The sequence below is a fragment of the Thermobia domestica genome, chromosome 14 (assembly GCF_964235325.1).
Source record: "Thermobia domestica chromosome 14, izTheDome1.hap1.1, whole genome shotgun sequence".
Classification (NCBI taxonomy): Eukaryota; Metazoa; Arthropoda; class Insecta; order Zygentoma; family Lepismatidae; genus Thermobia; species Thermobia domestica.
Genome location: NC_137467.1, coordinates 110,887 through 135,798, shown reverse-complemented (window position 1 = coordinate 135,798; position 24,912 = coordinate 110,887). Strand labels below are relative to the sequence as shown.

The following is a 24,912-nucleotide window of genomic DNA, read 5'->3' as shown; positions in this document are numbered from 1 at the left end:
AGACCAATCATTGGAGTATTTTAATTCAATTCTTATGATGTGGCATACAGAAGTCTTGATTTGTTTGTTGGTAGTATTTTATGTATATTTCGAAACAAATAATTATGAAATATGAAGTGTGTATTTTTAATAATGTAATAATGTGTGTGAATTAAATAATGTAAAAGTGTTATCTAGAAAATCGAAATGTGAAAATGTGTCTAGACAAACTAAATGAAAATGTATATGTTATTGGTTATTTTGACAACTGTAACTGAAGTAGATACTTTGAGGTAGAGAAGTATTTTTTATATCTAAATTATATCTTTTTAATTTTATTTTTACTTTAATTCTCAATAAATATAATAGAATTAAGTAAGTAGTGTACTCTTTTTAAGACTGAGCTGCTTTGCTGTTATTTGTTATCTCTGATATTAGCCAGTGCTTTCATTTTGTGGTTAATTTATGTGAGTATACTCTTTTTAGTCAAAATATTTCTGATCACCCTAAATTGGATTCACCTGGGCATGTCCTAGCAGTGACCATACTATTTTATGAGTAATTAAAGCTCATCTGCACTCTTACTGTGTCAATCTTACATATTTTATTGGATTTTCAGTTCTTTAAATCTAAATGAAATATTATTTCAATAAATTGAAGAATTACAGATAAAACTTTAGAATGAATTACAATTGAAGAAAGAAACAAACATACAATTTAATTAGGGTGTTCACAGGCACATACCACAGTTACGCACATGATACTGCTCCTTGGATTTTATCCGCTTGGATTTTGTCCGCCTTACCAGAATTTAGCTTGGATTTTGTCCGCTTGGATTTTGTCCTACACCCATTAGGAAAGTAGCATCCAAAGATACTTAGTATGAACTGTATACTGTAACGTCGCGCCCTCTACCAGTATTCAAGCATCTATAAAGGCTAACATATTTCTAAGTGGCTGTTACTGTAAAAGTATCTAGTACCTAAATTTATATTTTAGAATACCTCAATAAGGATAATACAACAAAAAAGAACTGGGTAACAGACGGGTTTTGTCGGAAATTGTCTGAGAGGGACAATTAAGATGTCAATCGATTCAGTAGGACCTAAGGAGTGTTTTAAAGTTGGTCTCATCACTTGCTGATGTATGGTTGCCGAGATATTCAAGATCAAAGTATAAGGGTAGGGAACCGTAGATAAATTGTGAAAATCAGTTCTAAAACGTACCGCATACAGCAGAAGACAGCACAACGTTGTGGAACAGTTAGAAACAGTCTGTCACAGTTTAAAGGAAAAATCTAAATACCAATTTTTCTGTTTTTGTTTTCTTTAATTGTAAGGGATTCTGTGATATGAACATCTTGTTATAGGCTAATAATTGCCATTCCCATTCTACCCTTTATAAGTAAAATTACCAACAAATCCTTTCTAAGCAGTATCTTACGTCACAAATTCTATGTACTGCCTAATTTCAAGTATTTGCTTTAAGCAGTTTGTAGTGTGCAAAACTTGTTCCATATATTTTCTATCTTTACGTATTTTAATTGTAATTCTTTCTCTTGTTATAGAAAAAATACTTCTGAAATCTTTTCTTTCATCCATAGAGGCTAAATTTTTCTTTAGTGATACTAATTTTCGAGCTTATACAGTGTAACAGGCTAAAACGCTATTGAAAATCACATTGAAAAGAATAAATAGAAGGGATTCAAACTATAACCTCTACCGAAAGAGTCTTACTCAACAATGAAAATTAAATAAGGTCGAAAATTACTATCAATAAAGAACCTGAAAGGTCCGTATGAATAAAAGTCTTGATGAATAAAAGAAAAGCTCTTAGAACTATTTTGTTTTTTTAATAGTTTTTAAAGAAAAAAAATCACATCGCAAAAACAAAGAGAGGTTTTGGATTGAAAATAGCACCTCTACCGAAAAGAGTAGTTACCAGCAAAAGAATTTTATTCAACAATGAAAACTGAATAAGGTCGAAAATGTGTATCAAAGAAGAATTTAGCATTTATGGATAAAAGAAAAGATCTCAGAAGTATTTTTTTATAACAATAGAAAAAATACAGTAAAATACGTTCAGATAAAAAAAAAGATATGGAATGATTTTTGCACAGGCCCGTATCTACAGAAGGTCTAACAGGCCGACCCCCTAAATTGTTACTGAACGCTAAAATTTTCACGATAGTCTTTCAAATGAATTATAATATGGTTCGATTGGCTGCTCTAACTTCCACCGGACTCCTCTACATTTTAGGGCTGGCAACTGGCCTGGTTTTGGACACTACAAACTGCTTAAAATAAAAAGCTGAAACTAGGCAGTACATATAATTTGACATAATATACTGCTAAGAAAGGATTTGATGGTAATTTTACTTGGAAAGGAAAGAATGGGAACGGTAATTATTAGCCTATAACATGATGTTCATATCACAGAATCCCTTACAATTAAAAAAAATATTTACGCTTTTCCTTTAAACTGTGACTAGTGTTGCCACGAGACGAGACATTTCTCGTGTCTCGTCTCGTCTCGTCTCGTAAACGAGACGAGACACGAGACGAGACAGAACCCTTTTACACGAGACACGAGACGAGACAGAATGCTTGTCCCGTCTCAAAAACGAGACGAGACACGAGACGAGACGGGACGTCTCGTGAAATGTCTCGTCTCGTCTCGTGTCTCGAAAATGAAAACGCTGGCGGGAATGGCCAAGATTGAAATTGCCAGTGGTCATATAGGTTGCAAAAGGAAAATCTCCTTTGTGAGAAAACATGTTGAAAAGCCTTCATAGAAAAGTGTCCTCTGTCTATTGAATGAAACAATCGTGATACTGTACATGAGCTTCCAGGAATATCATCCTTAATGTCTTGTCCCCAATTCCCCTTGCTGTAAACTGAGGAATTCTCATTTTTTTTCATTTCTGGCTGGAATGGTGACAAAATCAAAGACAGGGAAGATTTTTACAAGGTCAAGAAACCGAACTACCCCCACCAGCTATTCAATTGGAAAACTGGGTAAGGTCTACACTCATCACAGGCTGTAGTTGCGGTATTCTTTTTGCTATATGAACCGAAAACGGCAATTGAAGTATGTCATCTAGAACTAAAATTTTGTCTTCTCTCTCTCTCTCTCTTTCTTTCTTTCTTTCTCTCTCTCTCTCTCTCACACACACACACACACATAAACATAAAAACACACTTATACCATTTTACCAATCGCTCGCTTATTATACAGCAGTCATGTTGTAAAATTCACCTCTTTGTTTGGAAGCCGGTCGAAGGACAAAGGAAAGCAAGATACTGTCGACGAACCCTTCAAATTGTTTGCTTTCAGCAAATTTATGGTACTAACAATACCACTGGAGGTGAAGAGGTTTTACAGGGGGCCTTCCTTTTGTTGCGCGGAAATGTTTGATCTGACCAGAGTGCGAAATTGCCCTCTGCTTCCATGTTGAGAGGACTGGAATACTTCCCTTTCCTAGTGAATAATATTCATTAGGACCTGAATTATCTTCAAAAATGGTTTCTTACAGGCGCATAAAACCTTTCGAACTTGATAAATGTAAAGAACATTTGGTATAATATTCATGGAACTCCGTTGAAAGCAGAAAATATCATGAGAATGATCAAAATTCGAACATTGAAGAACATAATTAACAGAAAAGAAATAGGATACCCAAACCATATTTTTAAACCTGCTATAAAATGTATATCCTATATTTTTACTAATTCCTTACTCCCATGAAAATATCTTGGGGGAGGATATTCTCTCCAATTTTTTCAGACTGAAATCCTTTTATCCCGTACGACTTCCCCCCCCCCTGACACAATACGAAAAAACAAATGCTGTTAAAATCCATACACATGACCCTTCCGGGACTCAACTCGGGGACTTCAAGCCGATGGTCTTTCGCCGCAGACCGCTCGGCTTGGTATGAAGATGTACGTTGTTTTGATTGCGAATAGATCACGACAATATAAGAAACTTTAATCCAAAATGGCCACCCAAAAATCAACTTTTTTTTTAGACCACTAGCTAATCTGGGTGTACTGTCATGAGTTTGTTACACAAACGGGGCAACCACCATATAGTATCACACATCCCGCGGTTATGGGAACAGATTTGAAGCATGGAGGTGAAGACTGGCTCCAAGCATTCTTTCGTCCGATGTGTCGTTCAGCTCCCATTACTATGGCACTTTAAGTAGAGCTTACTGTGCAGTAACATATAAAATTTCAATCAAATACTTTCCATTACTCAATAAAATTATTTGGTTCCGAGCTTTTCTTTAAAAAAAAAATAATTGCAACAAATCTAAACATGCTGAAAGTAGTTTTTTGATTGGTATGGATTAACACTGTGAAACCTAAAGGCTGGAATATATGAAATCAAAGTGTACACACATATCTATCTCTCTATTTATCTATATACCGTATTTACGCGTGTATAACGCGTCCCCGTGTAAGCCGCGCACCCCCAATTTCTGGAACGTTAAAATTAAAAATAAATAAATACATAAATAAATAAATAAATAAATAAAAACTCATGTAAGCAGCGCACATCAATTTTCTGAAAAAAAAAATGTACAATGTATTTTTCATCCTACTTTTAATCATTAAAATTGTTATACACAGAGATATTCCAACAATACTGTGATTATTAACAGAAATCACTCCCGTGCCTAGCTTTCTTCGTCGCCGAGGAGCTGGAGCACGTATCACCATCGAACTAAATAAAGTCTTCGCTCCCATCGCTGGCATTGGAAATGCGGCATTTTTTAAAGCTGCGGACGACAAGATCCTCTGGAATTGAATTCCATGCTTCAATAATCCATTCGCACAAAAGGCGGAGTGCAGGTTTCTTAATTCGGCCAGTTGGCGTAGTTTCGTGTACTGCAGTTGCCATCCATTCAGTGTACAGTCGCCGCAAGTAGTTCTTGAAAGGCCGGTTGATGCAAAGAGGAAAGATGAACTGCAACTTGTCATTTTATATTAAAACTTTTCTACTCTTGCAAAATTACTCACGATATTCCAGTATTAGGCTAATAAAAACTCCCCGTGATTTTAAATGCTTGGTGGCTCAGTCAATTCTACATTTCCTTGTGTATGCCGCGCATCCTGTTTTTTGACTTCGTTTTTGTGCAGAAAAGGTGCACGGCATACACGGATAAATACGGTATCTTTCCATCTCTCTCTCTCTGATATATATATATATATATATATATATATATATATATATATATATATATATATACAGACACTATAAAGCAAGTGGGTTGATAGTATACGGTAGTGTCGGGGATGGTGACACCTTTACATCGAACTGTGCTTGTCGTGTAAACATTATTTGACATTAGTGTCTTCATCTTCGACGTACCTATGAGCATTTTACTGTATACTCGTGTATTGAAACTGGTGAAACAAATTTCAGTTTCAGAATGTAAAAAAGCCAAGGTCGAGAAGCCTCAGAAAACTAACAGCAGAGATATATTATCTTGTAAACTATTTGTCCTTGCCTTGTGAGCTTATTTGAATTTATTTTTAAGACCTTTAGGCAACTTTGGCCGAATAGATGATGATGGGGAAATTAGTGGAATGAAGAAAGTAGTAGGATACTAGACAACTTCGAGAAAACACACACATTCGAAAAATGAAATGAAATGAAATGAAATCTTTGAGTTTTACGTCCCACGGTTATGCCGGTTAGGCTAAAGGAGACAGTGATGATGAGTAATGAATGAAATGGTGGAATGAAGAAAGTGGGAGGAAACGGGAAAACCCCGAGAAAACCCACGCACACGGTGTTTGTCCACCACAAAGTTCACTTGGCGGGGCTGGGATCGAACCCGAGACCCCAAGCACCAGAGGTGAACGCTCTACCACTGAGCCACCGCGGTCCCCAAACACATTCAATGTTTGTCCACCACAAAGCTCACATGGCACTAACCGAGATCGAACCGACTACCACATACACCAGAGGTGAAGGCTTCACGGTGTAGCTACCGTGACATTTCTTGTCTTGTGTGTTCTGGGTAACTCTTGTAACTTAGTTGTATCTTGATTAGCATTGTGCAGCCTGCTACATTTTACTTTCGTTCCCATGGTATGCTGCTATATTTTTACGAGACAAGACGAGACAAAACGAGACAAACGAGACGAGACGAGACGAGACGGGACAGAACCTCTCGAGACGAGACACGAGACGGGACGAGGACATTTTTTCGAGACGAGACACGAGACGAGACATGCTTTGCACGAGACGAGACGAGACACCCTGAAGTCTCGTCTCGTCTCGTCTCGTGGCAACACTAACTGTGACAGACTGTTTCTAACTGTTCCATAAGGTTGTGCTGTCTTCTGCTGTATGCGGTACGTTTTAGAACTGATTTTCACAATTTATCTATGGCTCCCTACTCTTATACCATTGGCGTCTCTGGCATGTAAAATTTGGGGGGGACATCAAAGGAAATGATCTAACTGCTAGTATCTTAGCGGAATGTTAGATTATGTCACTTCAAAATATTGGGGGGACGCGTCCCCCCGTCCCCCCGCCAGAGACGCCCATGCTTATACTTTGATCTTGTATATCTCGGCAACTATACATCAGCAAGTGATGAGACAACTTTAAAACACTCCTTAGGTTCTACTAAATCGACTGATACCTTAATTGTCCCTATCAGACAATTTCCGACAAAACCAGTCTCGTACCAAGAACTGAAAAGGTTGCCACAACTGAAAACAGGGACCAAAAGAAAACCAGCGGAGCCTTCAAACCCGGACTTACTCTCTTCTTTTAAATATTCCCTGCAAACGATTTAGAAGTATAGCAGAGTTTACTAAATAGACTTTCTCGAACTAAATTAAATGACATGGGTGAGATGTCTTCTAGAGAAAGTTGTGGAAACAGGGTAATTGGTTGAACACACAGCTGCTTCATAAAATACAGCATAAATTATCGTGAATTAAAACTTCAACTTTTGTTCAACTAGGCCTATAATATTGTCACCAAATAAGGCATGTTTCAATCTATAGATTAACAGAATAATTCTCAAGCGTGAGAAAATAGTATCGCTAAAAATTGTGTTTCATACAGCCTATATTAGGCCTAAATAACATCGGAGAACTCCTGCCAAGTAGCAACTTCTTATTAAACCTTGTAAACGCATACAATTATATTTGGTTAAAATTATTTTGTTCATTACTGTACCTACATCATGTGTAATACATCTTTGCTGAAATCAGAAGATTAGTAGGCTGATTTAAGCCCTTCATAGCTCTCAGAGGGAGCTACGGGCCTCGAGGAGAGAAGAGGAACCACATTTAAGGTAGGGGTGTTCGATAAGGCTGAGGACCTATCGAACTTCGGGAGTGAAAATTTATCGAGTTGTCATCGGGTACTCGAAACCGTTCGAGTATTTGAAATTATCGAAGTTTCGGGTATTATCGAAATTTCGGGTATTATCAAAACTAGTGATGAACAGTTCGGTTCCTTCACCTCTCCAATGATTTTTTCTTGCAGCCAAACTAGTCAAACAACTTTTTTCATCTGACAAGTTATTGCAAAGTTGTATTTGTCGAAATCATATGTAAAATTATTTTTCTGCCTGCCCCCTTATTGGCGCAATCGGCAAAGTGACTATTAGTAGACTAATGGTGTCTTGAGTTCCAATTCCATTCGTGTGATCCATGTTTACTCTTCCTCTTTCTCTCTTCTGACAGACTGCTTAAACCTTGTACAGATTTGTGGGGAAAAAACTTTTCCTTCACTACATTGCTAAGGAGAGAAGTTTTAAAATGAACACTCTGCATATATGTAATACATATTATATACAAGTATGATAACCTCGAATACATCGTTTCTTTCGAACACTCTGATAATCCCGAACTTATCTAAATATTCAAGCTACTCGACAAATGCGATCATATTGATATATTTCTTTATTTGCTGCTTTCAAACAATTCGAGATTCTCGAACAGTTCGAGTGTCTCGAAGTTGTCTAATGTTTCTTACATTTCGAGTGCCTCAAACACTTCGAGAGTCTCGAACATTTCGGGAGTCTCAAACATTTCGGGAGTCTCAAACATTTCGGGAGTCTCAAACATTTCGGGAGTCTCAAACATTTCGGGAGTCTCAAACATTTCGGGAGTCTGAAACATTTCGGGAGTCTCGAAAGTTTGATAATTCGATAACATTAAAATTCTTTATCGATGAAACGGTTTTGAAATTTTATCGAATTGTTATCGATTACTCGATTATCGGAACAGCCCTAATTCAAGGGCTTCTGACAGGATCAAGTTTCAACTGTTATTCTTGAAAACATATAACGGGAGGGGGGAGCGAAGGAGACAAATGCCAAGTCACTGATTGGGAGCCCCAAGAATTCCTTCTGCGGCGGAGCCTCGAAAAGATTTATGCAATGTTCGAAATGATTGATTGATTTTTTTAGTTTAGCGTCCCGTTCAGCAGCGAGTCTATATGAGACGTGGACCTATTGATTAAGGGTCTTCACTACAGCGAAATTAAACTACCGCTAATTTTAGAGTTTTTCTGTAATATCTTCAAATCAAATAAAAAATATTCAAAAAATAGAAACGTAGTCAACTAGATAATATAATTTTGCGTGTGGATACTGTTATCACAACTCATCTATCTGATTTCAATTTGTAACTGTAGAAAGATTTAGCATTTTTTGCGGGTTCTGTAAATAGTGAGATACTAAAAGCGGATAGGTGAGTTGTGGTAAAGGTATCACATGCAAAATCGTATTGTCTAGTTCACTACGTTTCTATTTTTCGAATATTTTTATTTGTTTTGAAGATATTACAGAAAAACTCTAAAATTAGCGGTGGTTTAATTTCGCGGTAGTGAAGACCCTTAACGTGGAATCCGAACCACATGAGCTCCCGTCGGGAATCGAACCCGGGTCTCCCACGCCAAAGGCGCGTACGCTAACCGCTTAGCCACGAAGGAGCTCAATGTTGGAAATGAGTCGTATACTCTTCCGACACTTTTTTCCATTTAGTTTTTATGCTGGCATCTTTCATAGTTGAACACGTAAACGTATTAATTGGAAGGTACACTTGAAAATTCATATGCAACACATACAGTAGGTTACCGAAGTTAGCGTTTTGACATTTCTCGTTTCGAGAGGGTTTCTAAATTTAGTGGAGTAGCAATCTAAAACTAATGGACAAGGGCGCCAAGCCGATTTCTCTAAATTTGAAGGGGGGGGGCATTCAGATGGTGAAGATTTTAAGACAAATTGCACTCAAATCATACCAAATATTGTATATTTATAAATACAATAGGGGGCCCCCACATGAGCTTTGGGGGGCCGGGCCCCGCCCCCTCCCGAGTTCGGGGCCCTTGCTAATGAACCCTTCCATTTCTTTCGTTTCCTTATTTGCGTCAAAGTATTTTTGTAAAGGAGAGACAATGAAAATCGACAGGGTTGCGGGGTTTGAAACTATTTTATTATTTCAAAACAAAAATTCAATTTTGACTTCTATAACAGATGTTTGATTCATTTTCAAAACCGAAATCGAATATCGATTTTCGGTATTCAATTTTTCAAATAACTGAAAACGTCATGAATACGAACAGCACTAATTTGAAATCTGGTTTTATTTATTTGTTTAATCAAAAGATTTAATGCTACCAAATGACAAAGAAACAGAAAAAATATTAATGATCAATAAGCCTATCCCAGAAAAAAAAAATAAAAATAAATTGATGGCAAGCAAATGCACAAATTTAACTAACGTTGTTAATAAAACACGAAACATGCCATTATTAATAATGGTTCTACAGATGTCACCTGCGTTCCGCAGCTCTAATATTGCCATTTGTAAATAAAATCACCCGATATTTTGACAGACTATTTTCTGTCCTCGCCACCTTTGTCATGCAAACGGCGAAGGACCCCGTAAAGGTTAAGGCCGCCTGTACTGTAAGCCTTTTTTGTGTGTAGGATCATTCGGTGGATTTTTCTTTTTTGACGATTTCACCGCTCGTTACAGTATGTTCCTGGCCTAAAACGGTTTCCAAAAAGACGAAACCCAAGCTTTCACGTCTAAGAATGAAATCAGAAATATTTGATATTCAATGGAAAAGGAATTCATTTTCATAGAAGCTTCAACATAGTTTTATATAACGTTGATGATTACAAAAATCCATGTTCGATAGACAGATAACATGATCCTATTCAAAATTAAAACTATGTTCTTGAACCAGATTCGAATTCTGAGCACCGTTTTTTTTTATTTATTATTATTATTATTTTATTCGTGCTTTCTGAATAATGTTACAATCCATTTAACTAGAAAGCTTAAATCAAAATATTGTAATAAGAAATGAATAACACTTCACCTACCTTTTAGAAATCAACAAAATTAAACGTGGCTACAACCCATTAAAAAAAAAATTACGTTAATTTTATCATATTGAGAAAACGCACTACACAACAAAAACACTCAGAAACCGTCTCGTACACATTAACACTGTTTGACCATCGCTCACTCACTGCAAGCGCTGAGCTCTAAGACCCTTGCAGCAGTTGCTTATCAGCTGTGGAGTCACGTGGCGTGCAGATAGCTGAAGGAAGTGACACAGGAAGGAAACAGAAACACTTGAGACGCTAACGACATTCCCTGTCAACAAATAGGCCGTTTTATATGAGTGTATCATCTGAGATTTCATGATGCGTTTTCTGTTTCATAGAAGCTAATATAGTTAACGCCTTCATAGCATAGTAGCCTCTCACCAGCATTTAGCTATAGTGAATCATCCAACTACAGCTACATAAATAGCCCTATAGGGCTTGAGCCATTTCTCCAACCGGGGACCGAACTCCGGTCTGTGTACACCACGAAAATGATAGCATTAACTATTTATCAAAATGAACCAGTTATCAGTCTTAAGTTATTTGCACCCCATTATTTGAACTTGGACAATCAATCACTTTCATAAAATGATCCATCTCAGTCTGCGGGTATAAACGTAGGAGTTAAACTAGAAACAATCCATTCAAGTCAGGAAAAATTAAAATTAAGGTGAATTACCCTATAGTCGACACATAATACATCATTCAAATGCCAATCGCTTATATACAGTAGATGTAGCCTATTATTATAAAACATTCTATATGGCTTTCAAAAGAATATTCTGCTCTACTATTATTACTGTATTAAATACCAATATAACATGTAAAGAATTTGAGTTAATAGCAGGGGTAAAAATAAGGGCAAACACGGGGGAACGCCGTTACGACGTTTCCAAAAGTATCTATAGCGTCCCTCCACTTCCTAAAAATACAATGGGCGTGACGTTATGTGTCCCCCTATCTTTTCAGATTCTGGTTACTATTTACCCCTGGTTAATAGTATTTTTAAAAATAGAAGTATACTCGTTTTAACATATGCTCGAAACAAAACAAATTAAATATTCACTTCCGAAGAGGACAATTCTATGGTACTTAGATAATTGTGACTAATAAAAGTGTTCCGTGCGAGCGGTCCCGGGTTAGATTCCCGGTGGAACACTCGGTGGAAAAAGTGTAAAAAAGCTTTTTTCAGGCTAGCCGTCCTGAGTGATGTTTTCTTAATTCACACCAGCCAAATGCCGAGATGGTTCCTCATCTATAAGTCCCTGGCCGCTTCCTTCCTTTTCAGTGGCGGATTTAGAAGGTAAAAAGTGGGGAGGGGGCAACCAGAGCCTAGACTATGATAGGTGTATCATGAGTTTATAGTAAACTTTCAAAAATATATAAATAATAGCTTAAGTTAGTTTTGTTACTCAAAAACTGGGGGCCTAGCGCCCCGGCCCCGGACTAGATCCGACTCTATTCCCTTGAACTCGACGACGGACGCCATCTCTTCTACGTGACGGGTTAACATGGACTTAGATGTCGAAAGCCCAGAAGTCTAGATCCTAAATCCTAATAAAAGTGTTCCCCATTTGAAAAAAGTTTGAGAACCACTGCCTCCTATGTCCACTATCCAACTGTAATATAAATCAAAACGAATCAGTACGCACAGGGAAGGGTTTAAGCTCCTAAGTTTATATTATTTTAGGTGTTTGTATACATAGATAGCCTATCTTTAACATGGTAAACACTGGCGTACGCAAGGAGTGCTTTGGGGTTTTAGCCCCCTTAAACAAGATATGTAAAAATTAATATTTACCAAATAAGACATACGAATACCTAAACCTATGTAAACTTGGGAGCTTGAAACCCTTTCCGTGAACTTTGCGTACGCCACTGATAGTAAATGCTTGTTTTTCCGTAATATCTTGTTGAAAGGAGAGTATAATACGGAACCTCTCCCTTGCTTACCACACTGATCAAAACAAACTTATTTTCTCAGCGAAATAAGTTAAAAGTGAATTCCTACTAACATTTAGTGCCTATCTATTAATATGATTTGACAGTAATGTGTTGCATATGAGATCGCACTTTCGTTGCTTGAAATCCTCTCGACATGTGGGAGAGCTTTTTGCAGCGCGGGAGGCCTCTGTCGGTGGGGCTGGAGAAATACAAAAGAACATCTCCTCGTGGGCTGCAACAATTCAGGGGATTTTGGTCAAGGTTGGGAACTGTTTACATCTTTCATTCAGACGGAATTAACAGATGTTGTTATGAGCATTCGCTATTGACTAATATTCTGAAAGGAACGTTTACAACAAACACTGTCATACCATGTGAATGAATTGATACTTCACTTATGTAGTGTAGTCCCCGTTTCGTTTTGCTGAGAAGGTCATCATTTTGGAATCACCGCTAACTGAAACTACAATAAGTAGTTCTTTAGCTACTTACTATACGTACATTACCAAATGCAGAATATTTTTTTTTTTAAGAATGATGGATTTTCCACTAAAAAGCCGGACTTTCTATTGCCCATTGACCGTCGATTAAAGGAAGCAGGGGGTCACGGTGCTTCAGTTGTAGAGCGCCCACCTCTGCTGCGTGGGTTTCAGGCTTGAATCCAGCTCCCATCAACTGGGGTGGGTGTGGCGTGTGTGGGTTTTCTCGGGTTTTCCTGTTTTCTCCCATTTTCTTCATTCTCCTTCTCCGTTCATGTTCATAGTCACCGTTTCCCTAACTAATTTAGACGTTAAAGTATAATAATAATAATAATTATTATTATTATAAGGTGAACCCGAATTAGGCGCTCCCCGCTGTCTGTTATGATTCTATTCCAGAACCATTGTTCCGAGTACCGTATATAATATTGTTTTAATTTTAGGGGCATAAGTTCATTTTATAGTACCAAACTACTTAATGCCGAAACTTTTTATATATATATATATATATATATAGCAGAACTTTTGTTTGGACAAACGTGCATACAGAAACTGGTTCTGATGATCTTAATAAATTGACGCAAACAGTTTAACATTTCTATCATTTCTTGTAATTTTTAAAGGAAAACGTAAAAAGCATATACTCTAAATGTACGATAATTCAAGTGCGTCCGTAAAGTTGCGCAACCCAAAGTTCGAATGCGTATATCTTTTGAACCAAGAACAATAAAGAGATGAGACTTGAAACAAATGTAAACGTGTTCTATGTAGATTTTTTCGAGATCAGGACCAATGTTGGAATTTGGATTTTTTTTTGTAGTGTCGAAAGAAAGTACCGAAAGTATAAAATAGAAAATGTAAAAAATGAAGAAAATCAATAGGCTATTCAGTTGCAGAAAACTGATTTCCTGCGGGTGAATCCCTGTGTACATGTACAGTATGCATCAACATTTATCCATTGGTGCGAAAATGTGACAAAGTGTTGTCATGTAGAAAGACTATTTAATACAAATCTGTAAAATGGGTGTTTTTTTTTTTTTGACAGAAACGCTGACCGTGCCAACACTGTTGTCGTAAAATTACTGCAACAGATGTGTTTTGGGTTAATTAATGATAAGCAATAAGAATTTGCACATAATTGATAACCTGGATTTTTATTCAAAAATTTGCTATAAAAAAATACCCACCTGACAGCTGGCATAAAAACTCAGGTTATCAATTATGTGCAAATTCTTATTGTTAAGCGGAGGGGAACTTTCTTATTTTATATATATAAATAAAACCCATCCCAAAGTTTGGAGCCCTTAAAAGTAGCAGTATGACAACCCACCGCCCCCCCCAGAAGTCGGTCCTGGATCCGCCCCTGCTAGGTTACCACTTATTTTTCTCAGTGTATGCAACTCTGATATGAACACTGTAATTGGCTAGAATTACCTGTTGTGTTCTTCTTAAATAAATCAATAAATCAGGGGAGCTTTAGGATTTAAATTTTGGGCAGACCCGCTCCCTCGCTTATGGATACATATACACATTTGATTGATTAATGACAGTAATAAATCACTTTTACAGTCGTGGTTGATGCTGTTTCTTAAATAATTATCTACTACAGTAAAACCTCTGAATAACATACACCAATGGGACATTAATTTTTGTCCGCTACTGAGAGTTGTCCGTTAAGGGAGGTTTCACTGTATTAATATAAATAGTGGAAAATATATTTACTCTTTATTGTATCTTTTAGCGTTTATATATTTTTTTCAAATTTTTTGGGTAGTCCCGTGCTTACCCGCTGAAGTCACCACTGGTGTGGATCCCACGTTAAACTGTAGGTCCACGTCTCGTGTAGACTCGCTGCTGAAAGGGACGCTGAACTCAAAATCATCATCATTACAATATTTTTATATCTGACAGGAGGGGGACTATTTCCATGATACCTCTTTGCCCCATATGACAACTTTAATAAGATTTACAAGTTAACCATCCATCACCAGAGCGACTCACAAACTCAGAATGCAGCAAATATAATCTTGTAAACCGATTGTCCCTCAGGGCAAAAGGAAGAACTATCGAGTTGCTAACCACGGTAAATAGAAGAAAGTTATTTGTTACTGACAGCCATTGCCATTGAAGCTCAGAGTCCCTGGAATTAATCACCTTCCGTTTTTTCCACCAATAGCCTTGAGGCTGAAGACGATGCTATTTTGTTTATAAACAGTCACATTACGTCATCTATAAACAGTCATATTGTGTATAAAGAACTTCAAAATTCATTCAGTTCGTATTAGCTTTGTATCAAATGAGCAACATCTGAGTCACTAGACTTTAACGCAAATTGAACTGCTAAAAACAGAACGGATGAGTAATTCAGTGGTTAAAAAACAGGCTTCATACGCACGTGCTTGATGGTGTGATCCGTGCGACAACATTTATATTAGCGTATTCTACTGAGACGGTAGGATTACATCTTACGAAAGTTGGCCTTGCACTTAATGCAGCGAAAACTTTACCGAATAACATTTATAGATGTTCTTTTATATATAAGCTGGACAAAATTAAACCATTTTGGAGAGCCACGTGGGTCAATGGTAGAGCGTTGTATCCCTGGTTCGATTGCAACTCGTGCCAAGTGCATATTGTAGTGCAGAAAGACCGTGAGCGTGGGTACTATTTTAGGCCCATCATCGTTTCCTTTAGCATGAAACGTAGAAAGGAGACGAAGAAGAAAGAAAGAGAAAGAAACAATTTTCTGATTGAAGTTTAATTATATTTCAATGCATAGAATGACTTATTTCATAAATTAAACGCAAAACAAATGTGTTTATATGCCACACTTGTCGTCATAATGATAGGCTGTGTGTTTATATGCCACTTCCGTCTCTATAGGTTTAAATGATATTATTCCTATTTCGCAGGATTGCCTTAAGATATTCAAAAGGTGTCAATTTCTTTTTTAAATTATTAATAAAATGTATGAGTTTATTTATTTATTTATATTTTTTTCATCCTGGGATATTGTAGCACTAGTTCATTTTTCCCGTTTCTGTATTCCCCTCCCCCCATGTGTGAGAAATTTGGTTGGAGTTTAGGATCCCTTTCACCAGCGAGGATATATAAGGCGTGTTCCTACAGCTTAACAAGGATCCAAATCACATGAGTTCGCACCGGCCGTGGGCTAGGAACTAGGAAGTGTGGAACAAAAGTTAAAAATTTAGCCTAAGAGATACATTCACTCATATTTCAATATTGTCCGGTATTTCGTTCGGTTCTTTATTTCCCGTATTTTGGTATGGTTCTGAATGGCTCGATATTTCGATGTAATTCGATGTGTACGGTATATTCATATTTCGGTATTTTAAAATACCGAAACCGATTTCGATTTACGGTATCTTTGACTCCTACTTCATCCTGTTGAAGGTAGTGATCAGCAGAAAGAAAACACATTATCTTCAAAATATTGTTGTATCATGAGAAATGTATTTTACTATTTGATTTGTGTTATGATTTTTTAAAAAAGAAATTCCTTTTTTTAAAGAAAAAGCTAAATTTTATGTGTTTAAAGTTCTTTCAAAGCATTATATATATTGTTAATTTTTTTTTTTTTTTGGGAAACTTATAATTTATTAACATGGTTAATATACATTACAATTTTCAAATATTATATGAAGGTTATTGTTAAATAATATTAGTAATGTAACAATCTTTCAATTTTTATTATATTAGAATATTGTATATTGTATATTGTTAAATTATATATAAAAAACATCCTCAACACACTAGGAAAGCTAATAATTTACGTTTACAACTTAACAATGTAGTGTAAAATTTAAGCGAATAATAATAATACGATTTAACCTGTTTCTGAATCAGAAGTTGCATCTGAATGGAAAATAAATATGTTAAAAAAATATCATGAAACGAAATGAAATCTTTAAGTATTACATCCCACGCAAAATACGTATTAATTCGTCACGACGAATACGAATCTTATTATGACGAACGTAGTAGTCAGACTGCAAATACAAGCGAAATTCTCATTGACGAGTTGAGTCGTCATTGGCAGTTAAGAGAATGAACTCTGATAGACGATTGGTCGAAACTTAATTCTATGACTAAAGTATCTCGGCTGGTAATTGAAACAGTTACTATGCCGTGGGTAAATGAAAACTTCACCCATGACCCACTCTGGCCCACCACTACCAAAATTCATCATCATCAACTCTGACAAATGACCACGCCCTCCTCTCCACTGACTAAAGAGTTTACATTTGTAATAAAACAATGCTGAGAAATTATCACAAAGCGGAGTTTGAATTTCTACTGTCAATCGCTCAAGAACCGTTCTGTTACAATATCAGTGTTTCTGACCTTATTTCCTTCTTGAATTACATACACTTTTTTTTAGCGGAAAATAGGATGAAATTTAAAAGTCAAGTCAAAGTAGGACAACGTAAAGAAAGAAAGAAAACATATACAGTGGACTCTTTTTAATTCGAAGTCCAAGGGGACACGAAAAACTTCGAATTATTCAACAACATTCATTTTCACATATATAACAACAAACAAACCAAAGTAGTGTGCATCAAAAATATATTCATATGGTGTAGACTACCTGTAAAGCTGCTTATTATTTGTGTGATCGAATACCGCAAACTAACAAATGACATTGACTCCACATAATTCAAGCTACGTGTACAATGGAAAATATATTTACGTACAACACTACAACATACATTGAATAGCCAAAACAATTAAACACCAGTAACAATTTGAATATTTTGTTCTCACTTTTAAGAAGTCGTAAACCTCATTTTCTTAAATTTGATTGTTTTTCTATGGTCAATAAATCTTGAATTTCATGTATTGCGTGGAATACGATATTAATAACATTTGGTTGACTTTATCAATAATTCATCTTAAATTTTCAACCAATTCAGAAACAAGATGAGGTTGGCACACGTTCTCTATCTTTACTTCTTCCCCAACTCACCTTCATCTTTATCATTACATAGATTTTCTATTTATCTTTTGTATTACCCTTCCCTATGGCTGCATCTGGATAACTTGAAACACGTTAAAACTGTATTTCTCTGTTTACATCTGTCCAACATTAAAATTTTTCAACTGTATTTACTTCGAATTATCCAAAACATAGGTTCAAAAGTTCGATTTATCCACGATTTTTTACTATTGTTTTCAATAAGTTTTCAAAGGGAATGGACTTCTGTTCGAATTATCCAATATTTCGAATTATCCAAGTTCGAATTGACGAGACTCCACTGTAATGTAAAATTTGACTGTCTCAAAAGTCAAGTAGGTCTACTAAGTTCTATAAGTTCTATTACTATTATTACAATTACAAATATCGATATTCAAAAGTGTCTGAAATTCTTTTTTTTCACTTAGATATACCCATGCCAGGTAAGTAAATAGAAACAAATGAAAAGGGAAGAAAAATGGAGTCTTTGGAAGTAAAACGTAGACAAATTCAGTAGTGTTCAGAAGATCCTGTTTACAATGCACTGATCAGAGTTATTTGATTTTGAGTCTAACGTCCCGTTCAGCAGCGAGGCTATATGGACCTACTGATTAACGTGGAATCCGAACCACATAAGCTCCCGCCGGGAATCGAACCCGGTTCTTCGACGCCAAAGGTGCGTACGCTAACCGACTGAGCAGAGTGAGTCGGTGGGTCAGAGTGGATCACGGAGAGTGATGGGACGCAATGGGTCACGGGATGTTGATCCATGACCCACTGACCCGCTCGCAAATCTTGACTCACGATCCACTGACGCACTCCATCTGCAGTCAGTACTCCATTTATGGAATATTGATAAAAACCGTTAAACTCAACGTTGCTTGTAAAGATGTTAAGTGATTTGCTGTCTCCCAGTTGTCTATTGCAAAGAAAACGAACTAAAAAATTACCTTTCGTTCCAGCTATCGTGTGGAGTAACGGACGGATATTACAATCTGTGAAGGCTCACTCCGGTGATCACAATAATGGACGATTGGTGAGAATAACAGTTGTTGTCAGACTAATTGGTTGATTAATTGGTATTTCATCTACCTGTTCCAGAGATGGAATAGGTCAATGGGTCGGTTGGTCAGTGGGTCAAATGAGTCAGGATTTGTGAATGGGTCAGTGGGTTGTGGGTCAACAAGATGTGATCCACTGCGACCCACCACTCACCATGACTCACTCTGACCTACCGACCCACTCTGCTCAGTGCATTGTAGACAGGTGCTTTTGAACACTGGTGAATTTGTCCACATTTTACTTCCAAGGCATCTATTTCTCTTGCTTTTTTCATTTCTGTTTACTTACCTGAGATAAGTATATCTAAGTGATAGAAGAACTTCAGGCACTTTTGGATATTGATATTTGTAATTGCAATAATAGAAATAGGACTTATACTACTACTTAGCTTTCGAAGCCTGTGAGTTTTTAGAGGAGCTAACTACTGGAAAAATACATTTTTGAATCACTGTAATATATAAATTATTATATAAAAATTGAATGTAACTATCTGTGCCTGTTCATCACTGCCAAATTGCAAAGTCAAATGAAATTACTTGATATACAGTTAGACCTTAATCCAAACTGGGATGTTATCATATCGTTTTCATTATAATGCATATCCTCCTAAAGGGGTAGTGGGAGTCCGAATTTTTGCGAAAGAAAAATAGTATCTCAGAAGCTGTTCAACTTTGGGAGCTGAAATTCAGTATATTAACACGTTCAGCAAAATGTCCTACAACATGTCCTAGCATTTTTAAAATTCTCTTTTATGGGGAGATCACTTTCTATATATGGGAAATTGGTAGTGGGTTACGATTGATATTAGTAGAAAAAAATTCAGAAGCAATTATTAATTGAGAAACAGAATATATAGTGCTTCGCTTTATAATCCACTACTTTCTATTATAATAATTGCTGAAGCTTGTGTTTATTATTACAGCACAAGACCTTAAACCCATAAAATTGTAAGAAAAATATACATAAAATTTGTACTGTAAGCTTAATTACATGGAAAATTTAAGTTTGTGTTGGACGCTTAATTGTATAAAAATTTTTACACTATTCTTTCCCCTTTAACGTTGGTCTACTTACCTTGATTTGGGACTTTGGAATTTCATCTTTTTTTCCACTGAAAAGTATCGGTAATTCAACAAGGAAATAATTATATATGATAATTTAATTGAAGTTCATCGCAATATAGCCCATGACAAACAGTTTACCATTTTATATCGTAAAGGGCAGATCCACCGGTATTGTAACAGCGCTGCTTGAGCGATTGACAATAGAGAAGAATGCGTGAATCATGGGTCACAGTTGATGACGATGGGCTTTAGTGGGTCACAGTGGGTGAATGGTACATGGGGGTGGTGGGTCAAAGTGGGTCACGGCGGGTGATGGGTCAGAGTGGCTCCTGGGTTAAGTTTTCATTGCCCATCTCTGCCCTGTTTATCACCGAGTCTATATGAGACGGAATCTACTGACTACTGGACATATTTGGGTTTGAATCAGAGCCGAGTACTCCTGCCTGTAATCGAAGCTGTGACTACCCACAAAGAAAGCAGCGCATTATCCACTGATTTTCTTAAAAGCTAACTGGTGAGCTTAAAAGTAGTTGAGTAACTTGTTTTCTTAAAATTCTCACTTGATTACTTTTAACTTTGTATTACGTTGATTACTTTGCACGTTGCCATTCTTCTCAGATGAAGTCTCCAGGGTTTCTTCCAGAAAATTTTGTCCGGCGGAGGGCAAATCAAAGTGTGAGGGGAATGCTCCCCTAGACAAGAGAAACGTGATCAGAATTTAACTTATTTTTGGTCTCGGGGGAAGAGTTTGGGAAGAAAGTGTTCCTGAATTAAACATTAATTGCTTCTTGTCATGTGCTACCATTTGACTATAGCAACTGGATGCTTCAGTCCATGAAGGGCCAATTAAGGGTAATGTGTATTAGCGACAACATAAAGCAGTGATATTTAACGTAGGATACGCGATGACTTCTTAGTAAGGGTACGTGAAATTTAAAATAACTTATTCCAATTAAATTTATACCATGATTCTCCTGCTTTTACTTAATTAATTATTTGTTTTTTTTTTATATACGTAGTGATTTCAATTAAGAATCGGTTAAAAGTAGGGATGGCCACATTTTCCGGAAAAACGGAAAACGGAAAATATCTTTTCCGCAAACCGGAAAATTGAAAACGGAAAACGGAAAATTTTCCGGAAAATCGGAAAACGGAAAATTTTCCGGAAAATCGGAAACGGAAAATTTTCCGGAAAATCGGAAGGCGGAAAATTTTCCGGAAAATCGGAAACGGAAAATTTTCCGGAAAATCGGAAACGGAAAATTTTCCGGAAAATCGGAAGGCGGAAAATTTTCCGGAAAATCGGAAGGCGGAAAATTTTCCGGAAAAACGGAAACGGAAAATTTTCCGGAAAATCGGAAGGCGGAAAATTTTCCGGAAAAACGGAAACGGAAAATTTTCCGGAAAAACGGAAACGGAAAATTTTCCGAAAAATCTGAAGGCGGAAAATTTTCCGGAAAACGGAAGACGGAAAATTTTCCGGAAAATGAAAATGTTCGCTTGGAATAGTGACATTGGTCGTCTTAGGGCCTACATTAAGAAATATAACGAAAAATGCTACGCGAAAACAACCTGTAAATGAGGCAATGCTCTTCACCATCTAGTGCTAAAGAAACGCAACTCAAACTTAACATTAGACAGGAGAGAAAAGGTCGAGTAAATCAGCGACGAAACATTCCTTCCTCCTACATCTATTTGTACACTTGCTTAATCATGTACTTTTTTTGTTTGCGTGAGGGCTTGCAGATCATTCGTTTGCACCGGGAAATTCCCATCATGCGTGTGTTTCGGGGAATCCCCGATTATGCGTGACCTGAGGGCAGAACTCTGGCAGTAGAGCTGGCAGTGTGTTATTAATACAACTGGTATGTTTATATTCCAACCATTTCTTCATTGCTTATCATGACCACGGTGATCTGTCAAGGTCACAGCTCCTGGGGGGCCGGGGGCAGCCCCCTCAAAGTTCATGTGGACCCCGCATTCTATTTATAAATATACAATATTTTGCACAATTTGAATTCAGTTTTGTCTTAAAACCCTCATATATACCTTCTGCATCTGAATGGATCCCCAAAGTTACAGAGAAATTGGCGGCTTAGATTGATTCTATAGAATCCACACGCAGTAGTATTGGCGGGAGTACACTACGTATTCCAACTGAGCTCAGGCGTTAGAACATCGGATTAACATTCAGAAGGCCAATGTTCGATTCGAGCACCCTATCGTCCCGATGTTTTTTTTTCTGTAAGTTTATTATACTCAGTTACATCCGACCTGTGCCATAGACTTTTTAACCCTAAGACAAATTCAATTCTACTGATGTAATTCAATTTTACACTTTACCCTAGTGTTACCATCTTGCAACTATAAGCGTCACAAATTCCAAATACCGGTACTATTGAGATAAATACCATAGTATGTAGCACTACTTGAAACTAGCGCCAGCTATTCATATAATGATCTATTCCACATAATTCTCTTCGTAACTTTTTCCGCTACTTTCTCTTAAACTGAAGGACGATTCCACCTAGTTATCGATACATCAATTCAGTTCTCAATGCTGACTTATTATCTGTGATTCTGTATGCATTTGAAAGTTTTACTTATTATTAGAGCAACCCAAAAGCATACAAAAGCATAAAAAGCATAATAGCTATTTGCACATATGGTTGGTACCTTGAACATGGTTGTGGCTGTCTAAGGGTCCAGAAGAAACTAATTTTAAAAGCATAATTTTAGAAAATAAAGCATAAAACATAATTTAAAAGATATAGCACAATTCTTTAAAAAATCTCTTTAACTTCAAGTTTAACATACGAGTATTAATATTTTTAAGAAACAATATTTACAGTGCAAAATCATTGAGAACATACCAATGCAACAATGAAAAGCTTATTTTTATTTTTGTAAACTTTTTGGTCTAATCTTTTGACGTGGAGAAAAGAATAAAGGACAAAAAGAAGAAAACTTCCACCAACAATGAATAGTACACAAGAACTCCACACTATAATGTTATGTGTACCTCTTGAAGTTGAGCACTTTCTGTACTTATTGGTGGCATCTTTTACTTTCCCTTTCTGTATATATGCACCTCTAAGGCGCACACAAGTGATTAAAAAAAAAAAACTGACTCGAGTAAAGCCTCTCTTTACAGTGCATTAGGTAGAAAGTTCATTAAATATGAAATAAACTGGTTGCATAAAATATTAATAAATAGATCAAGATATTTAGAATATTTAATGTATAGTAAATATTATACGTTATACACGATTGATGTAAAACAATGATTGAAATTAATAATAAAGCATAATTTGGAAAAAAATAAAGCATAATGTGGGTTGCTCTACTTATTATTCTACATTCATGTTTTGTTACTAAATTGTGAACTCCTAATGCAATCAAAGTGTTTATTATTATTATTATTATTATTATTATTATTATTATTATTATTATTATTATTATTATTATTATTATTATTATTTCATAAACGTAGATGATAATCTAGGTGCTGCTACTTCTATATCTCAAATTATCGCTTCACCTGGCGCACGCTCAAATGCATCTAAAGTAACAGAAAGATCCCAGAAAAAATGTTTTACAAATAAGGGAACATAGTAGTACGTAAGAAACAGAAAATAATTATGTCTGATCTCAGAGACCCTAAACCTTGTTCTTCCGCAAGAGCACAGGTGCTTGATAGTAAAATAAGTAATACGGTACCAAAGGATTCCTCCAAAGGATTCTTCTTCCTTTGTCTTTCGTTGAAGCAATTCGGTTTCTTGAATTTATGAATGAAGTAGAACCAAGTTACCACTCACCATCCAGGCAAACTGTAACTCGCCGTATTGAGGCCTTGTTTTCTAAGGAGTAGTGTGGCTGCGGAATCGATTGATTTGACAACAGATAGCTGGGCTTCGCAGGCTGCGGAAAGTTATATTACAATCACAACCCACTATATGCTTCCATCTGAGTTCAATAAGTTCAGTCCTTCAAATAATTGAAATAGAAGTGAGGCACACAAGGGTAAACCTAACCTAACCTATAAGAAACCCCCACACGAAGAAAGACTCTATTAGAATAGAAAGAGTTCAAAATAAATTTCTGCGGTTTCTGGTGTACAAGAGAACACGCATCTTCCCCACATATGAAAATAGTACTTCTCTTAATGAAAATTTTAACACAATGTCTCTCAATCACAGAAGAGTGTTAAATGACATACTCTTGTACAAAATATTAAATAACAAATTAAATAGTAAGGATTTGGTCTCTGACTTTCATCTCAGGGTACCCAATGGAAACATACGTGTGGGCAATGGAAATTTCTTTTATTGTAAGAAATCTCGAACAAATGCAATAAAACAGTCCCCAACGTGGAGGATGGGTGCAGTGTACAACAAACTGAGTAAATGTAAAAAAACTTCTCGATATACACGGTATGAGTCAGAATAGATTTCGCAAATATCTTACAGCTATTCTACACGCAAAAAAAAAAAAGAAAGGTTACTAGTAAACAAGAAAAAGGTGGACAGTAACCAAGTTAGTTTGTCAATAAGGAGTGCGATTTAAGTTAAGGTTACTGGCAAAAAGCATGCATAAAACAAAAGCCACTCGTTCGATCTCAATGAAAGTTTCATCCTTTCCTTGTCATAGTATCTCACGAGTGTATGCTAAGTTCGAGCGCGTAAACATAAACGAGAAGTGAATGACAGCCGAACAGAGCAAGGCTGTCCGCGAGAGGCTTATCCAATTCTACGAGAACCAGTGGACATGTGATTTTATGGCTGCTTTAAACCATTTTAAGTGTGAATATCCTTATAGTACAGTGCATAGAATGTTGAAAAATTATGTGGAGACTGGTGAAGCATCACGAAAGAAAAAATCTGGTTGCTCAATTTCAAAATGTACACAAAAAGTGAAAAGTTCGATTAGACGAGAACTCTTGAAGACCCCTAACTTGTCAAACCGTTTTTTTAGGACGAAAATATCAAATTTCTGAATTCAGTGTAAGGAAGATCAAGAAAGAAT

The 24,912-nt window shown here is 36.4% G+C and overlaps 1 protein-coding gene across 2 annotated transcripts in view; it reads right to left on the bottom strand.

The window, feature by feature from the left end:
* The window catches only part of Ptp52F (Protein tyrosine phosphatase 52F), a 220,511-nt gene that overhangs the window by 167,307 nt on the left and 28,292 nt on the right, over positions 1 to 24,912 (bottom strand). The window contains exon 1 of one of the 2 annotated variants that reach the window (XM_081737646.1): positions 10,355 to 10,651. The exons of the other annotated variant lie outside the window; for it this stretch is intronic. The gene's annotated coding sequence lies outside the window, so the exon portion shown is untranslated. Of the gene's footprint in view, positions 1 to 10,354; positions 10,652 to 24,912 lie in introns of those variants that run through there. 2 annotated transcript variants of the gene reach the window in all.